The following is a 25169-nucleotide window of genomic DNA, read 5'->3' on the forward strand; positions in this document are numbered from 1 at the left end:
TTAATGAGCAGTACTAATGTTCTTCTCTCATACAGACTAGTTATGAGTATATCTTAAACCAAATAATTCAATTATTTTCTTTTTGTTACAGTAAATACTCCGTTGATATTGCTTTGCCTGTTATGCTGATATTTCGGGATTTCCGTCTATATATTTTTGATACATACATATATAAGTAGTGAATTTGAGTTAATTATTCAAAATTCGACCATAATTATAATTGAAAATATGAGGAAAATAGTAATTTTAAATCCTATATTAATAGCATATATGTGAAAGTAACTCGTTCTGTCTGTCTGTCGCTATTTCACGACGAAACCGCTAAACCGAATTTGATGAAATATAGTAAGAAGTAAACTCCAAGAAAGGACATGGGTACTTTTTTTGCCTAAAATAAGACAACCAACACCTTAAAACGTAAGCGAAACTGCGGGTGACTACTAGTGTTTTTATAAATAAAACTGTTATCAAACAAAAATAGCAAACCTTTGCCAAAAAACGTCGAAAAAAACGCAACGAAATAGATATATTAATGGCTTTATCAAGTAGTTTATATTATATGTTAGGGATATGATTAAAATAGATGCGTATCCAACAAAATTCGTAGAAACTCCCTTTATCGCGCGGCGTGTCGTAAAGCTGCGTCATTCCAGTCGCTCTCTGAATGGGCTATGATTCATTGCCATATATTTTTAGTATGTTGCGGTATTCTTGTTATTTACTACGGAATACGATAATTCCCACGCCCGTTTTTATTTTTATATTCAATTAATATGGTAATAGTTTACAAATGAACATAATATCAATTTAGATAAGGGCTTTATAAGGTTATTTTGTTAGGGTGATGATATATATTCATTTATGTTTATAATTATATTCTATTACCTATGTTGAGAATTAAGGTAAAGTAAAAATATAAAATAAATAATATTTACAGTTTGTTTTGTTTTTTACATAAAAAAGAATATACAATTATTTATCGTTACTTTACATATATAAATAAAAAAAAACCAAATACTTCCAACAAAAATCCTAGTCAGTACTTGAAATTAAAGAAACATATGTGGTCATAATAGAGTTACCTATGTGCTACACTTACAATATGCACAAAAACCGCAACATTTTTCTTAACAGAGCCCGTATTCAAGTGCCACCTTCGTAGGCAATATGAAAATAATAGTGATTTAAACCAAAATTATATTTTATTTATTCCTTATCGTCTGGTAGTCGCGGCTCGCCCTGAAACGCTGGACGATGTAAAAATAAAATCGTGCCCTATCTCGCTTGAGTGCCCTCTATCTGTTGGGAGTATCGTTCGGTTTTTACATCTTTTATTCATGGGGTCCCGCTCTCACTTGTTCTCGCATTGTCTACGTGTCTGCAATTATGAAATTTATGCTTTAAACCTTTAGGCAGAACGCATTAATGTAGTGGCTGAGTCATCGTCTTGCTCGAATAATCAAGGTTGTCCACTTGTTCGACGGACTGATGCTGATTTATCGGACTCCTATCAATGTTGATCGATGTGTCTGGATATGTGATACAACAGCCACGAAAAATTGCATCTCCATAACATTGACAATAGTTTAATTAAGTTCGAAGCGGCGAGCGTTACCACGCGCTGCCCATACACGTCGCCACTGCTACCCTTTTTTTCTAAGTAACTTAGCAAATTTAATGAACTAAAATCGGAAGTTTAATAGCCAAGCCAAATTTAAAATAAATTTTTTATTTGTATTTCAAATATAGAAACAAAAATGACGTGCAATTTTATTGATATCTGCAAGACCTAAGCTTGAGATTATAATTGCAGAATTTGTTGTAAAAGGAATAAAACTAGTTTGAGTTTTGACATCAATCATTACGATAAGCGCCTTCGAGTGCACGATACAATAGCACTTACTACCTAGCCAACCTTAATAAAAACCTCACATAAATAACACTGTTGCATTATTGTCATCGTATTGAATACACACAAGCATTCATTTAGATACATGAAATATATTTTTAATTTTCCTATAAACGAAATCTATACACACTCCCCTTTATTTACTTTTACATAAAGTAGAATTGAGTGGTTTACAAGTAGGTAAATGAATACTAATCGAAAATAAATACTATATGATTTAAATCCCGATCGTGTTGGTGCTGGTGTTGTTTGGTGCTTTTAATTTCTAGAATCATACTGATGTAAAAAAAATATGTTGTTAAAAATGCGAAATAATAATTTTTAAAGATAATTTTTGGTAAAATGTACATACGCTTTATGGCCGAAGTCGTAAAAGGATTGAAGATGTTAGCTTCTTGTCGTTGCCTCAGGTCATAAATCAAACATTTAACAAACGAACATGCTGTCAAGTCAATAAACTAGTATTGGTCGTATATGTGTATTGCGATTCTTGCATAACAAATAACATGTCTACCAAATGCATCTACGCAAAACATATCCGCATTTCAATTCGAAAATATTTCTTTTGATGTCGACTAAGCAGTCATCGACTTTGGCGATTTGTCACATAAATGTAGTTCAACTATATTCGTGAAAGGATTTGTGTCGCTCAAGCTAGATTGACGTTTAATAAAACATGTAAATACTTCTGGTTATAAATAATGATGAATGTATTTAGACTGGTACGTAATGTTACAGCCGGGATCATTACGAAATATCGATTTTTAAAAGAATAATCAATCGAATTATATGTAATATAATAAATAAAAAATATATTTGATTATGTCTGTTTTGAGAATAGGGAGTAGACTTTTTTGTTATCAATTTGGTAAATGATCATTTGTTTTTAACAGACCATGAATCAGTTTATTAGTGAACATTGTCATATTTTTTGCATCAAAGTATGATTACAAAATCAATGTCAAAATTATTCTTACTCGAAAACATTGCTTAATAAATCAAAACATTCTTAAATATTAAATATTACGTTATGAAAAAATTGATTGATGTCTGGAATGCGCATTACAAGAAGCGAACGTGAACGTACGTTGTCAATAAATTACCGGGTGACTAGAAATTGAATTAGACGTCGCCGTATCGCTTTTAACAGAATCAATATTTCGTTAATATCATAAACAAGATACAATTACGTTATAATTTTTATTAAATAACAAATCGAAGGATGTAAAATGTTTTTAGTCCTAAAATGTACTTACAAACATTATTTAATATTTTACGTATCAAAATAACTCAACATACTCCTATAGAAACGAGCATGGAGCAAAACTAAAAATAAATAAACATGTTTATAAAAGTATTCCATAATATTTTTGTCGTACAAAAAATTGACTTATAATTTATATTTCCGTATAAAAAAACCCCGCGTTTAATTAATTATTATGTCATTATTTTATATTAACAAGGTAAAATGCGAAATATATAAAATATTCTTATTTAAAATTCTAGAAATGCTTACGTAACATCTAAATTAAGACGGATGACTTCGAAATGTGCCGACATAAACTGGACTTTACGATCGCTCGATTCTTTAAAACGAAGTTTAGGTTATGAAAGAATGCTCGAAACAATGCGATATTCATTCGCGCATAAAACCAGGTGGAAATAAAAAAAGACGTCCAACCTTTTTTATGTTATTTGGCGCAGAGAAGAAAAGCGAACGCTAGGCTGGACTGATGCGACCTCACCTGTTCAAAATTCCGATTTTAAGACGCATTACCCTTTGTTCGTGGGACCCGTCGTTGAAGGGCTTATTCAGATTTTACTTATGTCGCCTGCAAACGCGGTGGCAACCTGTTATTGTATGTGTTTTTGAATACCTTTCGAGTATAAAATATGACTTCATTTTTCAAAATGAAATCTCATTATGTAAATTATGTTTAAATAATTTAATACTTAACGATTCCTTATTATATTTGGAAGGAAGAATATTGTTTGAGTGCCGTTTCTATGCACATTGTTTAATTGCTTTTCCGCTTTCCCTAGTGTCATATATTCATAGTATATTAGCATAGTTTCACCAATTTGCAACGCTTCTGTGTTAGGTAGGGCGCAGTTACAACACGTTCCGTTTAGTCGTTCGCTAAATGAATGTACATTGTGACAGGAACTCCTCTTAGAGGCCCTTCATATGGTTATGGTACAAATATAATAGCGTTGTAATCTCAAGGAACAATAGGATCGGTTGAAAGTTTGTATCGACATTTGGATTCAATGGGTAACATTTAATTATAATATATGTGTTTTGAATTTAATTGTTTTTTTTTGTAAATGTAGCTTGCAACCCGAAAATAAAATTCTATTACGAAAATTCCAATCAGTTGCGTTGGAATTTACTGAATATATTATATCGATCCTTGACTTTCTCCTAAGCGAAAGACGCTGAAGAGAGGCTTGCACCTGTAGAGTGCAATTAATAATTCGTTACGATGCTTTGTACATTAATAATGTGAAAATGTATTTTAAAGGCATTTCTACCGACAAATACATGCAAGTAAAATTTCATACGGAATTTTCTGAACGCCTCGATGATTCAAAGATTTATGACAGCAAAAACTAAGATGACTTTTCCTTATTACAACTTTTAATAGCTCTGAAAGAATTTCGCGCAGCATTTTGTTTACATCGTATCTCGGCTTGCATTATGCGAATCTAATTCTAACAGTAACGTTTCTCTAGGTCGTAATGGACTCGACCTCGACCTAATTTGCTAACAGACACCTCGTTAAAATATTGAGAGCATTCGATATTTTGTACAATAAATTAGGTGAATGAAGCGATGCCCATAAATTAAGACGCGTGTATTCTCTGGACTTGAAACGAACGCGCAATGCACATAATGCAACTTAATAAATAAAAAAAGGAATTAAACGTTTTTTGGCAATTCTGTCTTTTGATAGAAAAATCTACAATTGTCATTATTCAACTTACTAGAAATGTAATTAAAGAATTACACGAAAAATTCAATTATTTAGCCGTATTTATTTTCTCTTCACAATGGTAATGAGGAATGTGAAACGCGAGGCATTGCGTGACCGGTTGACACCTGGCTAATGTAAGGTAATCTGTTTCATGTCTGTTCTATGTCAAGGCTCACTCGCCTTTGATTAAGGTTTTATTTTAATGTAGAATCTAATTGCCGTGTGTATATGTATACAAATGTAAAAAAAAAGTAGGCAATAACCTGTAATAGTCTTACTGCAAGAGCTTCTCTTTTAAGGCTCTTAAAGTTTGAGCTTACCCTACACGAATGCAGGTTTATTTTTTTGCGATGTTTTCCTCAACCGCCTAGCACGCGATGTGCGATAAGCACAAATGAAACAAATGAGTTGTGTATGACTGCCGGCCCGCGTCTCTTCTCGATTATAAGATATTATTGGCAAGCAAATATGATACGAAGCAAAGTATATTACATAAAACATTAAAGTCGCTTTAATTACATTTGAACAACGTTCTGAAGTCTTTCACAAAATATGTATATCGTTAATTATAAAGCTGATTCAATGTCTTCAAAATTGTATATCATAAATCTGTTTTATGTTCCAGCTGATATTTTGTCCAAGACCAAATCTCAATGGGAATGTTCCAGTGATTCATGTTACAAATTATTACACAGTTACTTCGGTCTGTAAATTAATCAAAGAACTTCTATGAACGATGTTTTAACGGTTCGAGGAATTGTAACTCTGTGCAACTAATTGTTTGACATGAATCACATTTCATTTCTTTTATTGTACCTACTTTTGTAAATCGAGAAAACAGTTCATGGTTTAAAGTTAAACAGGAAAATGAATATAAAACGATTAATCGATACCCACGGATTGTCCTTACTAAACCTATAAAACATTAGGCTATGACAAATCGAGTTCTTCCGCTTAAATACCAAATGAGGCGTTCGTTGTTTCCATAATATGTCATTATAAACAATCTGCTGTTTTAACAATAATCCTTGATATTAAAAGAATAATGGCAACTAGTTTTAAAAGTTGACTACTGAAGGGCAACTTAACGTTGGCGAGGTAATTCATTATTTGCATATGTATACTAAACACTAGCGTCAGTGAGACATAAGGAGCGATATTCTGATAGCTCGTTGACTGCTCCATGTCAGATACCGCGTGTCTCGAGAATTCGTGCCAATTTATCTGAAAATAGAGATTATTACTGACGTAACATTACGCAGAATTGTCTATTAAGTCTACATATTGTATAACATACTACTGACCGAATAAAACCTCACATTACATCCATGACTTCATAGACCGCTGCACCTAGTGCATTTGCGGCATACAATACAGCAGTTCGTTATTTTGCGATTGATGACTCGATAGTGTATTTCAATTTATGGCGCCATTGAATACTTAAAGCATACGATCATTACCCCAGTTTCTATGCGAGCATGTAGAATAAGGTTGCTAAATGCATTTCGTTCGAGTATTCGGTAATGAGTTTCATTTTATGGTAATTTATCGCATTTTAAATTGAGTATAATTGTTTTTTTTTTTAATATTACGTGATATTGGTCTCAGGTTTTTTTATTTGTGTATATGTTCTTACATTTTGAGAGGCCTATAGCAGGATGACACATTTGAACATGGAACGTCCTCTAAATGTGCCCTGAGATAGATTAGCAGAGCGATCATTATCTTGTTAATCTTATGCACGTCGACCCGCCTCTATCGGTCTTGCATTACCTCGCTCGTTCGCCACGTTCTTCGCTTATCTCGACTCGATTACGGCAAGGTTAGCGAACAATAGAATTCGCTAAGATGTCAATATAGTTAACTTTATGGAGATGAAGAGCGTTTCACGGTACAATGCATGTCTGTAGGTACATAAATGAGAATGCAGATTGAACGTCATACTAACATTGTACAATCATATTATTAAATATTTAAACATTTGCTCCAATAAAAATATTTGATATATTTTATTTTATGATTAATTTGTTTATTATTTCACATTTATTTTAACTCCACATATAGCGATCTCAAGGTCTAAATGCCGCCGTTAATCCTACTACAAACAAATGTACTTACTATTTATAAGCTTTGGCAACTGTTTGTTATAAGCAAATCGGCGGGTACAAACGATTCTATTTAAATCTTAAATAAATTTAGTTAGTTAATGGTACACTACGTTGACGTATCGGCTTAACGCACAAAATTAAATTGGTGGATAATTTCCGGTCTTTTGATATGACTTGTTTGTTTGTAGGAGTTGTGTTGGTGGCAGTGCCCTACATTCCATCTAATCAGTGCCATAAATTAAAGCAAACTACCTTAAAATTATGATTACAAACATTTTGAAAGATACATAAATCTTCACTGATACATTTTGTAACACTCTGAAATATCTGCGTCAAGTTGCCTCCGAACTGGAAGTCAATTAAAGCTTGATGAAATTTTATTAAATTTTAAATAATTTAACAGTACTTTTATGTACGTCTAAAGAAATATCTCAAACATTTTCAATAATTTAAAAAAGGAACAAAAATAAAATGTTTGGCATCTGTTAATCATAAAAATAACCCGTCGTCTTTGTAAATGTCATAATACGATACAAGCTTAAATGATTTTATAAAGTCAATAGTTATTAAATAACACGTAAAGTTAAATCGTCCGTGTTATAAAATTGTCGCGTTCACTTAAACGTCTTCTGTCGACTCTTGGGTGGGATCGCATTCTTCGCGATCGCGTCGTTAAATTTTTATATTTTATTTTTGATATTACAAGAGATGAAATCCATAAATGAATGCAAATCAAATGTTTTAACATACTATATATCACAATGCTTACATGTTACTTCTGTCATTTTTTTTTATTTTTTATCAGTAAAATATTGCTGATCTGTATCTCTCTATGTACCAATCTATTTGTATCTGTTACAAAGTAAATTATAAATTATAATGTTTAATGAGTGGCTTATAGTACTTAAATATCTGTGTTTATTAAAGTCCCGCTGGGAAGTTGTTAGGTAGGTCGAAATTTTGTCAAATCTCTACGTGAATACTCTATTTTATGAATTTTATTAGCAAGGCAGATTAGTTGGAGGACTGAGGGACGAATGTTTGAATGGCTGTGCGCGTGGAAAGTGGTAGATAGGCATTTGATGAATGGGGTAAAACCGAGAGAGACCTGGGTCTGTGCAAGGTTGGGTCTGTATGCAGGCTTGCACAGAGCCCATCCAGTTACAGCTTATAAGTTCAAGGTGTAGCCATACCATACTTTCTAAAATCTAAACGATCTAAAAATAGAAATTAAATATATTTTTAAAAAGAGATATATATCGAATAATTTAGTCCGACGCGTTTTAATATAATACAATAGGACATTATTTTGTCATTTTAAATTCACAGGATATAAATATGTATAACACAAGGAAGGTTATGTTATATTGCCTAAATCGCACACAGACCCAATTTTGCTTATTGAAACTAACGTAGCAGCGTGATACAAAGGTTAATATTTTTGCAGACAATTACTTAATTCACCGGTAAATGCATTAATTTATACGAAGTGAGTATAATAATACGCATATTCATCGGAATATATGGGCCAAGTATGCAGTAACGGTGCGTATAAGCAATCTGACTCGTAGTCTAATTATAGTGCAGTAGTAAGTCTTGACGCGACATCTGATGCTCAATGAATTAATTATTACATTTATTAAACGTATGATTGAATACGTACATTATCGTACTTGCTATGCATTTAAATAAATATTCTCTCAAACTCAGCCACGCAACCTAACAGGGAAAAACGTACAAGAGGTATAAAATACAATAGATGCAGAATGACGTAGGTATGTAGAGTTGTAGACTTTGCCGGCCTCTTTCACTACATTTTCTTTGCATTCATTATGCAGGTCATGCGGAGTCAGTTAGAATTAGATCACTCGGAATAAGATCATTAGCTTTTTAGAGAAAATCTAGTTTATAAATGGAAACTGAATCAGAGGTTTCTTATAACGATTTAACCTAAATCATTAAACTTGAATTTATACCAATATTTGTGAGTTTATTAATAATTTACTTTTAATTAATAAACGATATTATAAAACGACTATTTATAAAGAAAAAAACACTCTTTTTCAATCATTAAATGAGTTTATTTCTATATATTAAAATAATGCTATAAATGATATAATCGCTTTAATATTGAATATTAAAAAAAACGTGACAAACTGCTTGGTCACGATCGTGTTTTGATAAAATTAAAGAATACAGCGTTCTTTAATCGTAACGAGAATCTGTTTAAGCGATACTCAAGAACAAACTTGTTGACTTCAATTAGCACGTAAATGCTACGTCTAAATTTAATAATGACTCTCTTTATATTTACTTAAGACATACATACAAACACGAACACCATTCGTAAGTAGAAAAAATAGGATACGTATAATATTATTTTGATAAGCAATATTTGTACTTTTTGTCTCCAAGTTTGCGGTTCGGAGCATATTACGATTCATTACCAAGTATAAACCTGGTAGTTAATTTATGATTACATGTTTCGTACGCTTATAATTTTGGGCAGTATTATATCATCAATTTTAATGTTTGTAACTTAAAAAGAGGATAAAAGCGATTGTATTTAATTTACCAAGTACGCCGAGTACATAAATCATCCTCTTAATTAGTGAACGTTGTTTAGTTTCGGTGAGGTTTTAAGATCGCTTGCTGCATCTTCACAGACCATGGCTCATCGGATCGTCCAACACTTGGGCAGTTGGGCTTAATTGAAACATTGCAGCTAACCCGTTTTTAGAAAGTTTTGGACGAATGCCAGCGGCCGTTGTTCTGTATCGAACACTTGCATGAATTTTTGGTTCAGCACTAAGGTCAAGGTTACTCAAGTGGACGATTAACGCCACTCGGCTTTATAACGTATTAAATTTTATTCGCATTTATCTAAGCCGTAGGTTCATCTTCAACGCACTCAAATGCTATAAGTATAATGTTGATCGAGATGTGTTTGTTTGTTAAAATACAGTAATACAAAGATAAGTACGGAGCTTTAAATTCCGTATGCCTTAATCTTCCGTCGACATAGTAGGCAATGTTTATAGTTTTACGATATTTCATCCTTATTAGACAATAAGTACTATAATTAAATATAACTAACCAAACAAACCTGACCAACGTTAACAGAACGTGTTTACCTACAATGTGACATTTTCTATTACATAGTACACGGTGATAATAAGCACTAATATAAATAGTATCAATAATAAGGGTCTCTTTTTAAAGACTTCGGTCACACAAATGACTGTGACGTTTTATACGTCTTACTGAACCAGAAAGTGGGCTTGAGACATGATGATCATCTTAAAGGGTTATTGTTATACCTATTGAAGAACTAGCTTGCAATATTAGTCTGATATAATTAAATATTCGATTTTTGTATGCACACATAAAAAGAATTATAGTTCTATAAATTAACTATTTGTGTATTTACTGAAGATTTACAGATATTAAATGTAATACGGTAATCATTCTGGCTAAACTCCAATCTACTTATAATCAACGATAAATCAATACAGATATGTGTAATGCTATCTATTTTATCAATTTATCTATTCATCAAAATAGACCAAAGAATAATCGTGTAAAAGATTAATTCTGTAAACATTCGTTTGAGTAAATCATTCTAATAATAATATATCAAATATAGTTTCATAAGAATTTGAAATTTTCTTAATATTCAGTTAATTAATGAGACATCAAAACATTGGACTTATCTCATTAATAATTATCTCATACAGACTCTTAAAACACAACAAGTATTTGCTCAAATGTAATATTTTTAAGTTACAGTCGTTATACAATGTATAATATACTTTTATTCTTAACTGTATAATATGTTATGTTGTTTAGATCAGATTAAGCGATATTATTAAAAGTTTAACGTTCAATGTAAACAAGACCATAAAAATGCAGGTAATCAGTCTACTATGCCAAATATCCACAGAGCGCAACCTTGGCCGACTGGTGCTGGATTGTATTTTCCACAGGATGTTTATACAAGATATAATTTAAATGCAGAATGACGTTTACGCGTTATGTATAACGTTAATATTCAGAAAAATAGTGTTTAGTTTATCATCGGCAGCCGGCTGTTACTTATTTGATACATAAACGCTGGCAATAATTTAGGGGAAGTTATGTAAACAAGAGTAATGACGTTGTTAACCTTGAACGCACGAGCAAAAACATACGAAGCAACGAGCTATGACTATCCGGGAATCATCTTGTAGTGATTGCATCATACAACATGAATGAAATGACTAAACTTTTACCTCGCAGAAAGCTCTGTGGATCACGTCTAAATATTTTGTTGCTTATTCATTGAACACCACGCGATCGCTCCCATAACAGTTTAGCTGATTTATTATTTGACTAGCTGTGCCCGCGACCTTGTACACGTTTGAATTTAACAAAAAAAAGGAATATTATTGTAGCCTAAGTTACTCCCTATTATATCAGTTATCTGCCAGTGAAAGTCCCGTCAAAATCGATCCAGCCGACCGACAGACCGACAAAAATTGTAAAAAATGCTATTTTGGTATATGTATCGTGTAAATACATATACATATGCATTGAGTAAAAAAGGGCTATTTTAATATTACAATCAGACACTCCAATTTTATTATATGTATAGATACAATTTTAAAAATAATTAAGAGTATTGTTCGCACAATTTCATTAGGACTACAAACTTCAAATGACGAGTAAAAATTAGAAAGAAGCTAAAATGTGTTTGGATCGAGACGATATGACTCCGAATTCGTTTTATTAATGAAGCGTGCAGTAATCGAGCTTAAATTTAAAAAAAACGATCGTTATTTAATCCGACTACTGTTTATTTATGTGACTGCGTCTACATTATCGTTTGGTGTGTCGCCTTTCTTGTAATCGTCATCGGTCATGTTTATTTCTGGAGTAGCTATAGTGTTTATGTACAATACCAAATTAACAGATATAATTAGTGGGCGTTATGTAATTAACATTTGATCGATCTCAATTTGATTTCGAAATGGTATGCGTTTCAATTTATTAAGATGATTCCCGAAAAAAATAATTTCGACATGTACTACTACAGAATTATTTTATTCATTGTCTTCTGTATTGGTTAAATTGGATATTTGCTTTAAATTTTCCTAAGGTATGTATCTACTTTAAATAACCTTTTTGCCAATTGCACGGACAATAGAAAGACACGTAGATGATTATGGCTCAATTGATGCAAAAACAGCAAATAATTCCCCACTGCTGGGCTAAGGCCTCCTCTCCCTTTGAGGAGAATGTTTGGAACATATATGGCTCAATTGATGTAAACTAAGTGAAGTAACAGCCTGTAAACTTCCCACTGCTGGGATAACGCCTCCTCTTCCATAAGGAAGTTACGGGTTTGGAACATATTCCATCACGCTGTTCCAATGAGGGTTGGTGGAACAATTGATGATATGAGTACAAATATTTATTTAAAAATAAGTGCAATCTGAAATATAAAATAGGATAATTATCATAATAAAACGATGTTAAGCATTAAACGTGTTGAACTTGGAGTCCATAACTTTACTCAATATATACAATACAACTAATATTAATATAACTAATACAACTAGTAAATATTCTCGTTGTCTGTTGTATAAGGGTCAGTTTCTGAATCTGGTCACATTATGATGTCACGTCCCATAATATCGGTAAACGACTAAAGCGGTAAATACGAGTAAAATATTGAGGTGTAATAAAGTAACATTTGGCTCACATATATCTTAAAGACGTTTTGGCAAACACAACTCGCATAAGTACTTCCCTTAAATAATGATAATATTATAAAGTAAGATTTCATACAAAAAGTATATTTTGATTAGGTATGACTCAGCGACGTGGGCTGAGAAACAACTCAAAATTCTAATTACCGAGTATATATGACGAGGACGTTTTGTAATCTCGAAATCATTACAATGTAATAATTTAAACGACGATGTATAAAGTTTTCTTCTCGTATTATTTAAAAGAAAAAGTTTTATCGAATTAATTATGAATTCATTCTTTACAACCAAAAATAATTATTATACACGACAGGTAAGATTTACATTTAAAATCTTGAAAGAAAATCCAAGATTTTAAAAGAAAACTTCCGAAATTATTTTAGCTCCATTTAATATAAATCATCCAACCCTTTAACGCTCTTACCGTTTTTTTTTTGTTTCTTTTTGACCTCTAAAGGATTAAACTCTTCGATTTAAAATTGATTACTTTCCTTAAAAACGGTTGCTCATGATTTTGTATACATATAATAAACATCGTGCAAGTTACAAAATTGCAGCCGCTTATAAGCATGCAATAAGTATTTTATTGCCATAAATTGCTTAATCGATCCGGCATTACTAAGATCGAAGTTGGAAAAAGATTTGCGCCGAAAAAGGTAATGTTGCTTGTCACAAAAATTGATCGTTAAGGTCCACGACACAATAAATTATAAAATAAACGTAATGCGGAGATTAAAATGCAAGAGTCGTATTGCCCTGGATTCATTGTGATTACAAAATAAAAGGCGGCTGACGCTTGATGAATAAAGGATTTCCGTGTATTTAATTTCACTAATTTGAAAAGCTACGATTTTATTCATCTATTTATTTATAATATTGTAAAAGGATATTCACTAACATATGTGACGTCTTTGATTACGTCATATTTGAATATGAATATTGTGTAATATGTTTTGTATGAGTTTATTTTCCTTTTAATTCTTACGCTGGTAATAAAGGTACAGTAATAACACAGTGTGAAGCATGAGCTAACGCGCACGCTGCCGTGACGCGCTCTGGCACCAAATCGTTTCACAATGCGTTCGGCTTCCAACGTGATTTTGGTCGTGATTCAACTCTTGGACATGCTTTGATCACAAAACTTTCAACAGCACTCTTGAGTGTACCACTCATATCCCCTAACTGAATCCCCATTTAGATTTCATGTTATAACATTTTTAAACTTAAGGTCTTGTATTTTGCGCCGAAAATGCTCCTGATTTTGCTTTTACAAGTTGTGTTAAAATTCGTTTTGAATATATTAATATTTGATAATTAATTTCCCTTAAAGTCATATTGAAGTTATTTGCGAACAGATAATAAATTTATAAAAAATTCTAATTTAATCGTTCATAACTAAAATGGCTTTGGTTCCGCTTGGTAGTCAATAATCTTCATACGGGCTAATTAAGTCGGTATTTTAATAACATCATACGTCTTGTCATTAGCAGATATTTTGATACTAACTGTAAATTCTAGCACCTTCATCAGTCTACCAGAGCTCTTATTAGCATAGCACAAGATGGTCTGAAGTGAGCTCAAGTTAGGCGTCTCGTATTACCGTTACCGTCGAAGCGGCGCCAGCTACACGCTAAGACGCTAGTTCATATGTACTCGTAATATAAATAATCATATTCCACATCATAAGTGATATTTGATATTACACACCTGAATATTTCTTACATGTAAACGTTTGCAGACGGTCAAAGGTTGTATAAAAACTGTTGAACCCATCGTATGTATGTTATTTATTGCGCGCTCCTAAATGTAATTGTGCGTGAATATAAAATGATTTCATATCACTAGTTACTGTGTGTTTAAGGTACGTAAATTGATAATACTTGTAATAAAAATAAAGTATCGGCATGAGTTTATAATAGGCGCCTGGCGCTCGTACTGATATATAAATCGTAGACTCGCGTGGGATGCAATTGTCGGTTCGAGATAAACGCCAAAGATGACCAGCAACATGAGGGATAGATAGGTGATAAATACGATTCCAAGAACAGAAAAAGTCTTTGTTATCTGAAGTTACAAAAATATAAAAGACTTATTCCAACTTAGTATTAAACTTATCAAGTGATAAGATTGCGATTCCATAAACAGTACCATTCAAAAGTCTAAAATAGATTATAGTATTCTTTTCAAATCCGTGCTGCAATGTAAATGGACAAGTTTGTTTTATATCGTTGATTAAAACGAAGGCAATATTTAGATTTTGTTGACTTTGAACTACTCACATTCTCGACATTCGCTTTATCGTAGCGAAAAATTCCATTTATAAATGACATTTAGTGCTAGCATTCCCCATGATTGTTGGAGCGTTCGAAGTAATCAGAGACGCTTGCTGTACTCAATGCAATGATGCGTTGCATGCCGTTTGAATACCTTTGCATTTTTCAAAGAATAAACAATGATGATTTTTTGTATAAAAAGAAAGGAAGGATTGTTAAAAAAGAGTAAATTGTATTAACAAAATATAAATTGACATTTTGTATTGTAAAGTAACAATGATTATATAACAATGAGACCTAAATGGTGCTCGCTCTAGTTCCCTTTAAGGAATAGATATAGTACTTCGAAATGTAAATGACATTTAAATGAAAGTAGCTATCAAAATACTATCGCTGTACACAGCTTTAGGTGTAACATAAATTTATAATTACTTTATTTAAATGTCTTGCAAATGCACTCGACTCGTTTATTTGAGTTAAAAATAACTAAAATGATGTAGGTTATATATGATACATTTTCATTGCTAACAAAAAGCATCTGAAATCGCTATGAAATTGCGGTGTATTTATTGACTTCTATGACTACTATTATAAAATTATATCTTTGTAAGGCGTCAGTCTGTCATCGAAGTGTCGATGGATCCATTGTTTTCATTCCAGAGAAGTAATGCGAGTCGTGCGCACTTGCGGCTTGCGTCTCGACCAGCGCAATATCAAAGTACACGCATAGATACTTCCTCCATCGTATCGATATATGTAATATTAGCTAATACTTGGTTTCTTTAACGTTTCTATCAATAACATATCTATTTCAACTTCAATGATTTCACTTCACGATGTCTGGGATTGTCATTGTTGTTATATAAGAAGGAATACTGTCGCTTGATTCATTCGGTTACTATGTACGAGCTTAGACTCGGTTTGCTAACGATTTGTTTTGACAAAAATGTATTATGCAACTTCGTGGAAAGTACTGAGGTAACATAATGCATGTCCGTTGCATATGTATTAAAGTTAACTTTTAAAATTGAAAATTGTTTTATAATAATAAATAGTTATATAACATTATAATTCTTCGAAGCCGACATACATTCTTGGGTTTTTCATGTTTACGGCCATGTGCTCGATCGAAAAACGTCGCCCGCAGCATTGAATTAAGATAACGATTTTATTAGACTCTTATTCAATTTGTAAAATGTTTGCCTTTATCTCTGATACTTATGCGCGCTTTCTCCAAAGGTTTATATATTTCTTAGAAAGAATGCGTATAATCAATTTATTTCCATTAAAGTTTATAAAACCTGCTTGTGTTGCATCACATTGTGCTAATGAACTGCCAAGGTTTCACGTGTAATAAGTATTTTAAATCAATTTCAACATGCCTTACATTCGTTTCGATTGTTAGAAACAAACTCCGAATAATAAACTTTTTATTTGAATTGATGCGATTTAAACTACTTCTGAGATATATATAATGAGCTGAGATGGCCCAGTGGTTAGAACGCGTGCATCTCAGCCGATGATTGCGGGTTCAAACCCAGGCAAGCACCACTATATATATATGTGCTTAATTTGTGTTTATAAGTTATCTCCTGCTCGATGGTGAAGGAAAACTTAAAAGAAGGAGGCCTTATCTCAGCAGTGGGAAATTTACAGGCTGTTACTTTACTTTAAACTACTTCTAATAATTTTAGTATAGACTTTTTTGCACTAGCAATAGGATAAATTAATTTTGTACTGTCGAGCTAATACGTTAACAGACGACATAAGAACGATACTGAATTTTTTATTGGTTTCCAAAAGAACCCTCAAATAAATAAGTTGATTTAATTTGACTAATACCTTAAACACTTACGACGACTCATTTTAGTTTTATAACTATAATTTATATTATTAGCGTAAAATATTTGCTGCACTTTGTTTCACTTCCATCCGTCCGCGTTTAACTTATTTTTCCCATAGATCTCGTATTGTCTCGTAAATCTCCTACTTTATATGCCTTTGTCCTTATCTATGCCCTGGCTACAATTATATCGAATTTCATTACGATCGGTTAAGTTTTAATCCTGATGAGATAACAAAAAGAAACAATTTTATACTTGATTATATACTAAATAAAAAGTCGCACCAATCGGATAATATCAAAACATCAAAAAACTTAAAATATTTCATGTGAACAAATATTTTGTTCACTATCGTGAATTTTATATTACCGTCATCAAAATAAACAGATAAATCCTTGTATAATCTATTACGTCGTGACATTAAAATTTCGGTACGATAAGACGACAATGTGTTTACTTTGAATAATACTTGAAAAATATTCTTCCGTAATCGTATAACATGAACTTGGCCTCTGACTATTCTTGAGATTGGGTCAACCAGTTTCTATAGATGATGCTGCGCGTTCTATGTTCTATATTCATTGAAACAATTAATAATATAGCGTAATAAATCTAACTTGTGTATTCAACTTGCTTGATCTTTAATAAGGATGCGATGTACGCTGAGGGAATATACGTTTATTTCATATAAAATAATGGTGATTTAATGAAAATATGTATTGATACCGCTATGGGAAACCGCGTGTTCCTATTTATTGCAATTGAACCAGTACAGAATAAATGTAACTTTAAAGCAGAATGCCGACTGTTAAAATAATGTATCGGAAAATAAAATTACCGAAATTAGTATTTTGATTATGATATCCTTGCTATATTATCTTATTTAAAACATTATTAAAGTATTTATATTTATTTAAATGAGTACATAAGATCACTTTTAAATTCAGTTAATGCATATGGAATGTTAAGATTATTATTTTATCACGCGTAACTGATAACGCTTTATAAAATTTAGATCTTAATCAGATCTTTTTAAGATTGAATATATTTATTTATAGTATAATCTCTAATTGCAAGCTATGTCTTTATCAAATTTTATTTCAACCAATTCTGATGTTTAAACGTGATGAGGTAATAAACAAAAATACAATGATTTACAATCGCATTTATGACATAAGTATGATTGATTTTATAAGGTCGTTACGTGCTATGATTACCTTATAAATAAATAAGTAAATACAGCATTAGTAATTCTCATCAATAACACGAGTAACGTAATCGAACGAGGATCGAAACTTTGTGTATTTATTTGTTTTGTTTTTACTTAGAGTTAAAAAGTTGGAATTACGACGATAGTAAACATTAAACAATGCTAACCACATCAATATAAAATCATACAAATATAATGAAACAATTGAATAGGGATGTGAAACAGTATCGATGTCATCGTAATTCATAGTTACATAGGAGAGGAGTGCGGGTCTAGTTCATGATTAACTTCTTCCGTGTACAGGGTCAACAATCAGGGGTCACGGCGTACGCTAGGTCCAGGGAATGTTCGAAATACCGTTAATATATGTATATACGACTTTCACTATCCCAGAAGATATTAAATTAAATGCGGACTCCATAAAACCTTCTCATTATTTAGTAAGAGTGTCGATAAATTTGAGGTCTTATTTAATATATGTTTCAATATATTACAGTAATATCAATTTTATAAATGGATCCGTTTTATTTTGAATTATATTTTATTAAAAAACATAAGTAAAATATTAATTTAATTTGCTTACATATTATTATCCTTAAAAAATATAATAGTCGTGAGAAAAAAAATCGTAATCAAATTTTTACACGCATTATATTTGGTGTGATCATTTGCTCGGGAAAATTCAAAACACTTAATCAGAATCCGTCTCGTTAAATATAGGGTTCGTTATATGCGGCTTTTGAATTTTCATATAGTAGGTATTTTACAGAGTACAGTAATTGGCATTATTACGATACAAAACTGGTATTGAACGTAAACCATATCAAGTTATATTTTGGCACTACATTGTTGATAAAATATCTTTAAAGAAAGTCGGAAATGTATCGTATCTTTATTGTTGTTGAAATCCAAATATACTTTTATATCCTTATAGAGTTATTTTTTTAGTGATTTCTTTAAAGTGTTTTGATGTCAACATTCTGTTTGAATTCGGTCACGACGCCATTTCCAAAGAAACATACATGGTCTTCCGCGGAAGCATGACAGTGCACAAGTAAGTGTGTAAACAAAAATGCACTCTCTATTGCCTAGCTTAATTATCGTATAAGAAGGCAAGCCAACTCAAACGGTAAGAGCTCAGTCGCAGAACCAACGCTTTGAGAATTTCTCGACGAAAAACCCAACAACTGTTTACTAGCCCGATCAGAGTTTGAACCCAGGACCAAAGGATCTGCGGTCTTATAAAATATCTACTAGACTAGCGAAGGCAGACTTCATAAAAATAGAGCAAACAGGCGATGAGCCTCTAGACTGTCGGAACGCTTGTGCAGGACCACTTTTATAATTTGCAACGCCTGTCTGCACATCTATTCGCAGTTACGTTGACAACCGCTCAAAGTATTTTCAAAAAGAAATTCAATTTTAACCACACAGATACTTTAGATAAAGGGCTCTTGTCGAAAGAGCTTTCCTTGAATTAATTATTAAAGCTGTATAAGGATTTAAAACAACTATAAGTTGTAGCAAAACATACATATGTTTTTGGTTTTTGTTCACATACAATATAATTAACAACTTTATAAAACTACTACTATTACTAGGAGCAAACGTTACCAATTAATCTTGTCAAAAAAGTGTCTAAAATAATTGTCCGCTTATAATAAATCATATTATGAATAGAAAGAACGATTCAATAAAATATATCCAAAGCAACATAATTTTAGAAAATGTAATAGTAGGTACGAATGTTTTACATCCGAAAGCTATACGGGAAGGTTATATTTACAAGTTAACAACAAAGTCATTATGCAATAAAGTCGTTTTATTAATCAATAGAGCACAGTGGGTCCTGCAGTGTGTTAACGACACTCTTCCTTCACCTCTATTGGCTGTGGTCTTTGCACTTTTGCCGAACCGCGAACACTAAAATGTTACTAATACATTTTTCATTTGGACTAATATACGTGGAATATAATTTTTTTACATATTAATTATTTTATTCCATCAATTGCTTATTAGTAACCAAATTTTCACTTGTTACCAACCTTAATGGTTCATTTGATAAGGTAGTAGAATTCAATTAGAAAAGTGTTATACATATCAGAAGCATTTAATAATAATTTATTAGACTTCCTACGATGCACGTAATAATAATGTAAGCTTTATTAAATAAAATAACTAATATGAATTACAAATGTAAATATTTTTGTTAATGCGTTAATATTATTATTGGCAAGTCTAACCTATTTAACGTGAGAGCTATTCTAAACCTGGACGCAGTTAACCCGCAGTTATCGTGTGAGGACGCTAACTAAACGCTAACGATGTTTACAAAATGTGTCACGTTTGTTTTACAAGCAATACATAGTTACGATTAAATCAGCAATTTATTTTCAAGACACCGTTTCAAATGTCCGCCTGGAAATTAATTTCTCACATTTCATAAAAACATACCTCGTATAAATATTAGATATAAATATCGGATATATTTTAAAATTTCAGTTGCAACAAAATATAAATACTCTTACGCGAGTACAACCGATGTGATACAAATAAACAACATAATATAATAAGTAAACATTGCACCTGCACACGACGATATTTCAATTTCACTTTCAGTTTCAACCTCTGGTTATCCAAATCTCTGGGATACACACTATAACACACTATTGAAGGTCCAGTTTATATTGAACTATTGTAAACTAGGCAATAAAATGTTTATCGTGTGTGCTCCCGCGCAATACCGGCTTCGCTTTGACAACGACACGCGCTCTCCGTTGCGGGCAATCAGTGACTGAACGCTCTGAACGTTTCGTTGAGTCGGACCAGTTATTATGCGCCCACTGTTGCCATCAATAACTTCAGTAACACGTGGGACTTGGTATGCCGAGGGACTCGCCGTGATATCACACACGCAGGATACATCGCTTATCGGTGCATCGCGGTAAAAGTAGATGAATCATCACAATTAGATTTTACGCATGACATCAGCGAATAGCGTCCGATGTAAACAAGGGAATACACCGGAGTCGGCACTTCGAAGTACACGCTTGAAACTTAAGCCGTTCACAAAGTCTACACTGGTCCCGATAGCTATCTGTATAAAACAATTTGCAACGACAGTTACTTGGAATGTACCTCTGAAGTACGTGGATGCGAACTGGCAAAAAAGGAGATGTTACTGCAGCGGCTTTTTTCAAGTCTCCCTGAGACAAAATATCAACATTATCATTTTGAATTTTTTTTTTTTTTTTTTTTTTTTTTTTTTTTTTTTTTTTTTATGGTATTCATATGGTATTCATTTTCATTTCCTAAATTAAGGAATTTATGTTATCATTAGGGTACTGACCTAACAGAATATTATTACCTATTATTATATAATAATTGTTATGTAATAGATACTAAGGAATGACTGACTATCTTTTAAACATTATTACCATAATTATTTCAAGCATTAAGCGTTTCTGTGGGAATATATAATATAATAATAAATAGTAGTTTTTTTTGTCATCTTTTTCATTTTATAGTGTCACCACTAAAATCGCTGGTTCAAATGCAAGCAAAATCTAATCAATTTCATATACTCAATTATTAAGCATTATTTATCTTACGACATAAAACATCGTGTAGAAGCCAGAACGAACCAGAAAACAGAAATGTTTCGATTGAAATTATTTTACATACCTATTCATTACCACCCGTAGTAGAACTGCTTGCTTATTACTTCGACACTTCTGTTACTCATTAACTGGAGAAGAGCCCATCAATGGATCTATTACTCGCTGTTACAATCACCAGATAACCACCAAATAATTCTAATTTCGGATTAGAAGTTTTATTAGATTTGACTACTTACAGTATTAGTATTTTCCTACTAATACATACTACAGAACATATATATATATATATATATGTTTATATACATTTCGAAGTTTAGAATGTGTAGTGGTGTCTAATTAGCTCGTAATTCGTGGTGCAATAATAATGATTAATATGAAATAGCGAAGAGTAAACATTACTAATTAATTTTCTTGCACATTGCACGTGTGTTTGTGGATGCCTCTTGTTCTTATCAATTTGGGTCGGGCTTTGTCGATGTAATGTTTTCTTAACCACAAACCACTTCAATGAGTCTAGGTCCTTCGTGACACCTACTTTATCCAATTTTCATTTATCGCCTTATAAAAATTGTTAAAACATAGGATACAAATTATTTCTTTTTATTAAGAAAGGGACATATAAAAATACGTAATATATATACATATGTGTTCAGACATACTGATTTATAACATAAATTTATACATCTATTAGAAACTGTAACGATAAGAAAATAGTATTATAATATATCTTGTTTAAGTTCGTATTTTCATTAGATGTCACGACATTAAATTAACATTTGCGATAAGGCTATCTTATAATGATAACTTAAACTCAGAATCGTACGTCCATCTAAAGATGTTGATTAATATATGATAAACAAAATCTCCTTTACACAACTATTTTTACGGGTGGGTGACGCTGTACCAATTATCCACCATTGCGTGGATTTCAATTAGGAAAAATAGTCATATCTATATAGAATATAGATATATTCATATTACTTTCGTTTAATAAATTAATTTGCAAGTTTTACAAATTGCGCTTAGTATTTTAACAACGATGAAAGAGAAAAAGACCTTGTATATTAAGTAGGTATTCAGAAAATAGTACCTAATAATTTGCAAACTGAGCGTCATAATATATTGCATTCCTGTTAAAAAATATTCATTGATAATTCAATGAAACAGAATACGTTTATTTATGTTTGAATGGACAGAAAAATAAGAGGTTGTTCGTTTTCAAATACAATGGTAAATAGTAGTCTCCTATCCTATCATTTTAAGTGTTGATAACCAGCGCCATGATGGTATGCAATAGGTGAACACAGAGAGTTAAGACACCATTAAAACCACAAACACCAATGCGTTTTGGGAGCTCAGCTCTCGATCTTTAAGTATATATAAGAAACTTCTTACAGCAATTAATATGGATCTTTATACAACAATAAATGTTTTAATTAAAAGTACATTATGTAGACATAATTATAACTAAAAAAAAAATGTTGATACAGGGTAACAAAACAACATATAAAACCTACAGAATAAACTACACATCCTCAATATCCATCAACAAATTTGAAGTCTTCATGCAGCGACAGCAACACAGATAATAACACATAACATTCATAGTAACTGTTTTTTTTTTTCAACATACTTAAACATTAACCGAACCGTATCATCATGGTTAAGATATTTCTATTATCTGCGATCTATTACGTTTTGATTTTACAGTTGTTCTAATGCTCATGATACTCGTGCTATTACTGATTGATTGATGATTACAACTCAGCATATATCAGACGAAAAGTTTTTTTTTTTAAATTCAATTATTTTTTAAATTAACAATGCACGTGTATGTAATCAAAACCTGTTAACACGAACCTCTTTAGATAATTTCATGTTTTATTTTTTCATTTCAATAAATTACGCTATGAATAAATATAATGTGTTATCGAACTTAGCTTTTCCATTATAACAATCGATAATTTGTAAAACATCAATATTTAATCTCTGTTTGTTTTATTCATTTTTTTACCTGTAATTTATTATAGGGCTTATTTGTAACGATGTAAAGAATAAATTACATATATTTATATTATATTGAATAAATAAACGATTATGTATTTATCTTTTAAATATCTTTTGCGCCAATCTCAATTGCATTAGTAAGATATATTTTTTATAATATTTATTTATACTAAAACAGTTATATTGATGGAAAAATAATTAATTGAAAGCTAGTGTTCCTAGTAATAGTGTTACACTGTTGCGTTTAATAACACTAACATATATCGAACTTTCTATTTTTTATTAATTTAATTTAGTTATAAAACATAGGACTAAAAAAGGAAATAAAATATTATTTAATTGGTTCCATATAATTAAAACTAAATTTTGCAAGTACAGTATAGTAATGTAATAATAGTAATTCTTTAAAAATTCAAGAGACTATGTCCTGTCGTTGATAGTCAGTGAGGACAGTGGCTTTTACATGTATATATAGATGACTAAATCGAGAGTTGTGTTTATTTGTACAGTAATCTTGGCGCCTAATGTATTAGATTCTCTTATTACCACATCATTCACGGATTGAAAATGTAAACGGCATGAAGGTGTTAATTTTGTCGATGAACATACCACTCACCTTGGGTAAGGTCAATAGCAGTCGTAATGAGTTCAAATTCTCATAATACAGGCAAACTTGCTCATTTAACTCCGGCGATTAGATAACATCTACATAACTATTAGAGTGCGATGTCAATTTATAATTGTGCGCTCTTATTATATACTACTCGTATGGCGGAAAGATAACATCAAAGGCAGTCATTATAGTGATAAATGACAATTGTCTTGTCCTTTGAACACAATGTATGCCATCTTGTGCAATACTATTCTTCGCCTGCTTATAGTCATTAAGAATTATTGTCAGCAACGGTATTGATATTTGAATTGAATGCTTCCATAGACGCCGCAAAGTTATCATATAGATTGATCAGTTGATAAATATTCTTATTATGGTGTAAATTATTACTGATCAACACCGCGGCGCCAGTCGACTACAACATTTGACTTTTCTGCTAAAATTATTCATATAGAAATTACGCCATGATTTCATTATACAAATATGTGGTCAAGTGCAAAAAAAGTTACTCATCAATCCTTTGCATACAAAAATACCGCCTTACGTTTCAAGAGCGATGCGTCTGACACGTAACAATGCGTAAACACGAACGCAAAGGATGTTACGATCGAGTTGACGGCGACGTTTAATCACTAGATGCCTTTATACACGTCTTGTGGCAAGCCATAAATAGTAATATACACAATGCGATGATGTCTGTTTCTCGAAGTTGACAGGCCCTGATGCGTCATCAGCACGAGCCGGCACATGCTGTGCAGTGCGTCTCATGGAATCTAACACTTGAACGAAAGCCACCCACGAATACGCCTCCATCGCTTTAAAAACAACGTCATAAAATATCGAATTCATAGCAAACT

General features: G+C 31.8%; 2 protein-coding genes across 2 annotated transcripts in view; one reads left to right on the forward strand and one right to left on the reverse strand.

Annotated features, from left to right (window-relative positions):
- The window catches only part of LOC124530315 (tissue inhibitor of metalloproteinase), a 40841-nt gene extending 20089 nt beyond the window's left edge, over positions 1-20752 (reverse strand). The window contains exon 1 of the mRNA XM_047104431.1: positions 20659-20752. The gene's annotated coding sequence lies outside the window, so the exon portion shown is untranslated. The remainder of the gene's footprint in view (positions 1-20658) is intronic.
- Positions 1-25169, forward strand: part of LOC124530460 (synapsin) — a 61331-nt gene that overhangs the window by 28103 nt on the left and 8059 nt on the right. The gene's annotated exons all lie outside the window — the stretch shown is intronic.

Source organism: Vanessa cardui, chromosome 6, assembly GCF_905220365.1.
Source record: "Vanessa cardui chromosome 6, ilVanCard2.1, whole genome shotgun sequence".
NCBI classification, from domain to species: Eukaryota; Metazoa; Arthropoda; class Insecta; order Lepidoptera; family Nymphalidae; genus Vanessa; species Vanessa cardui.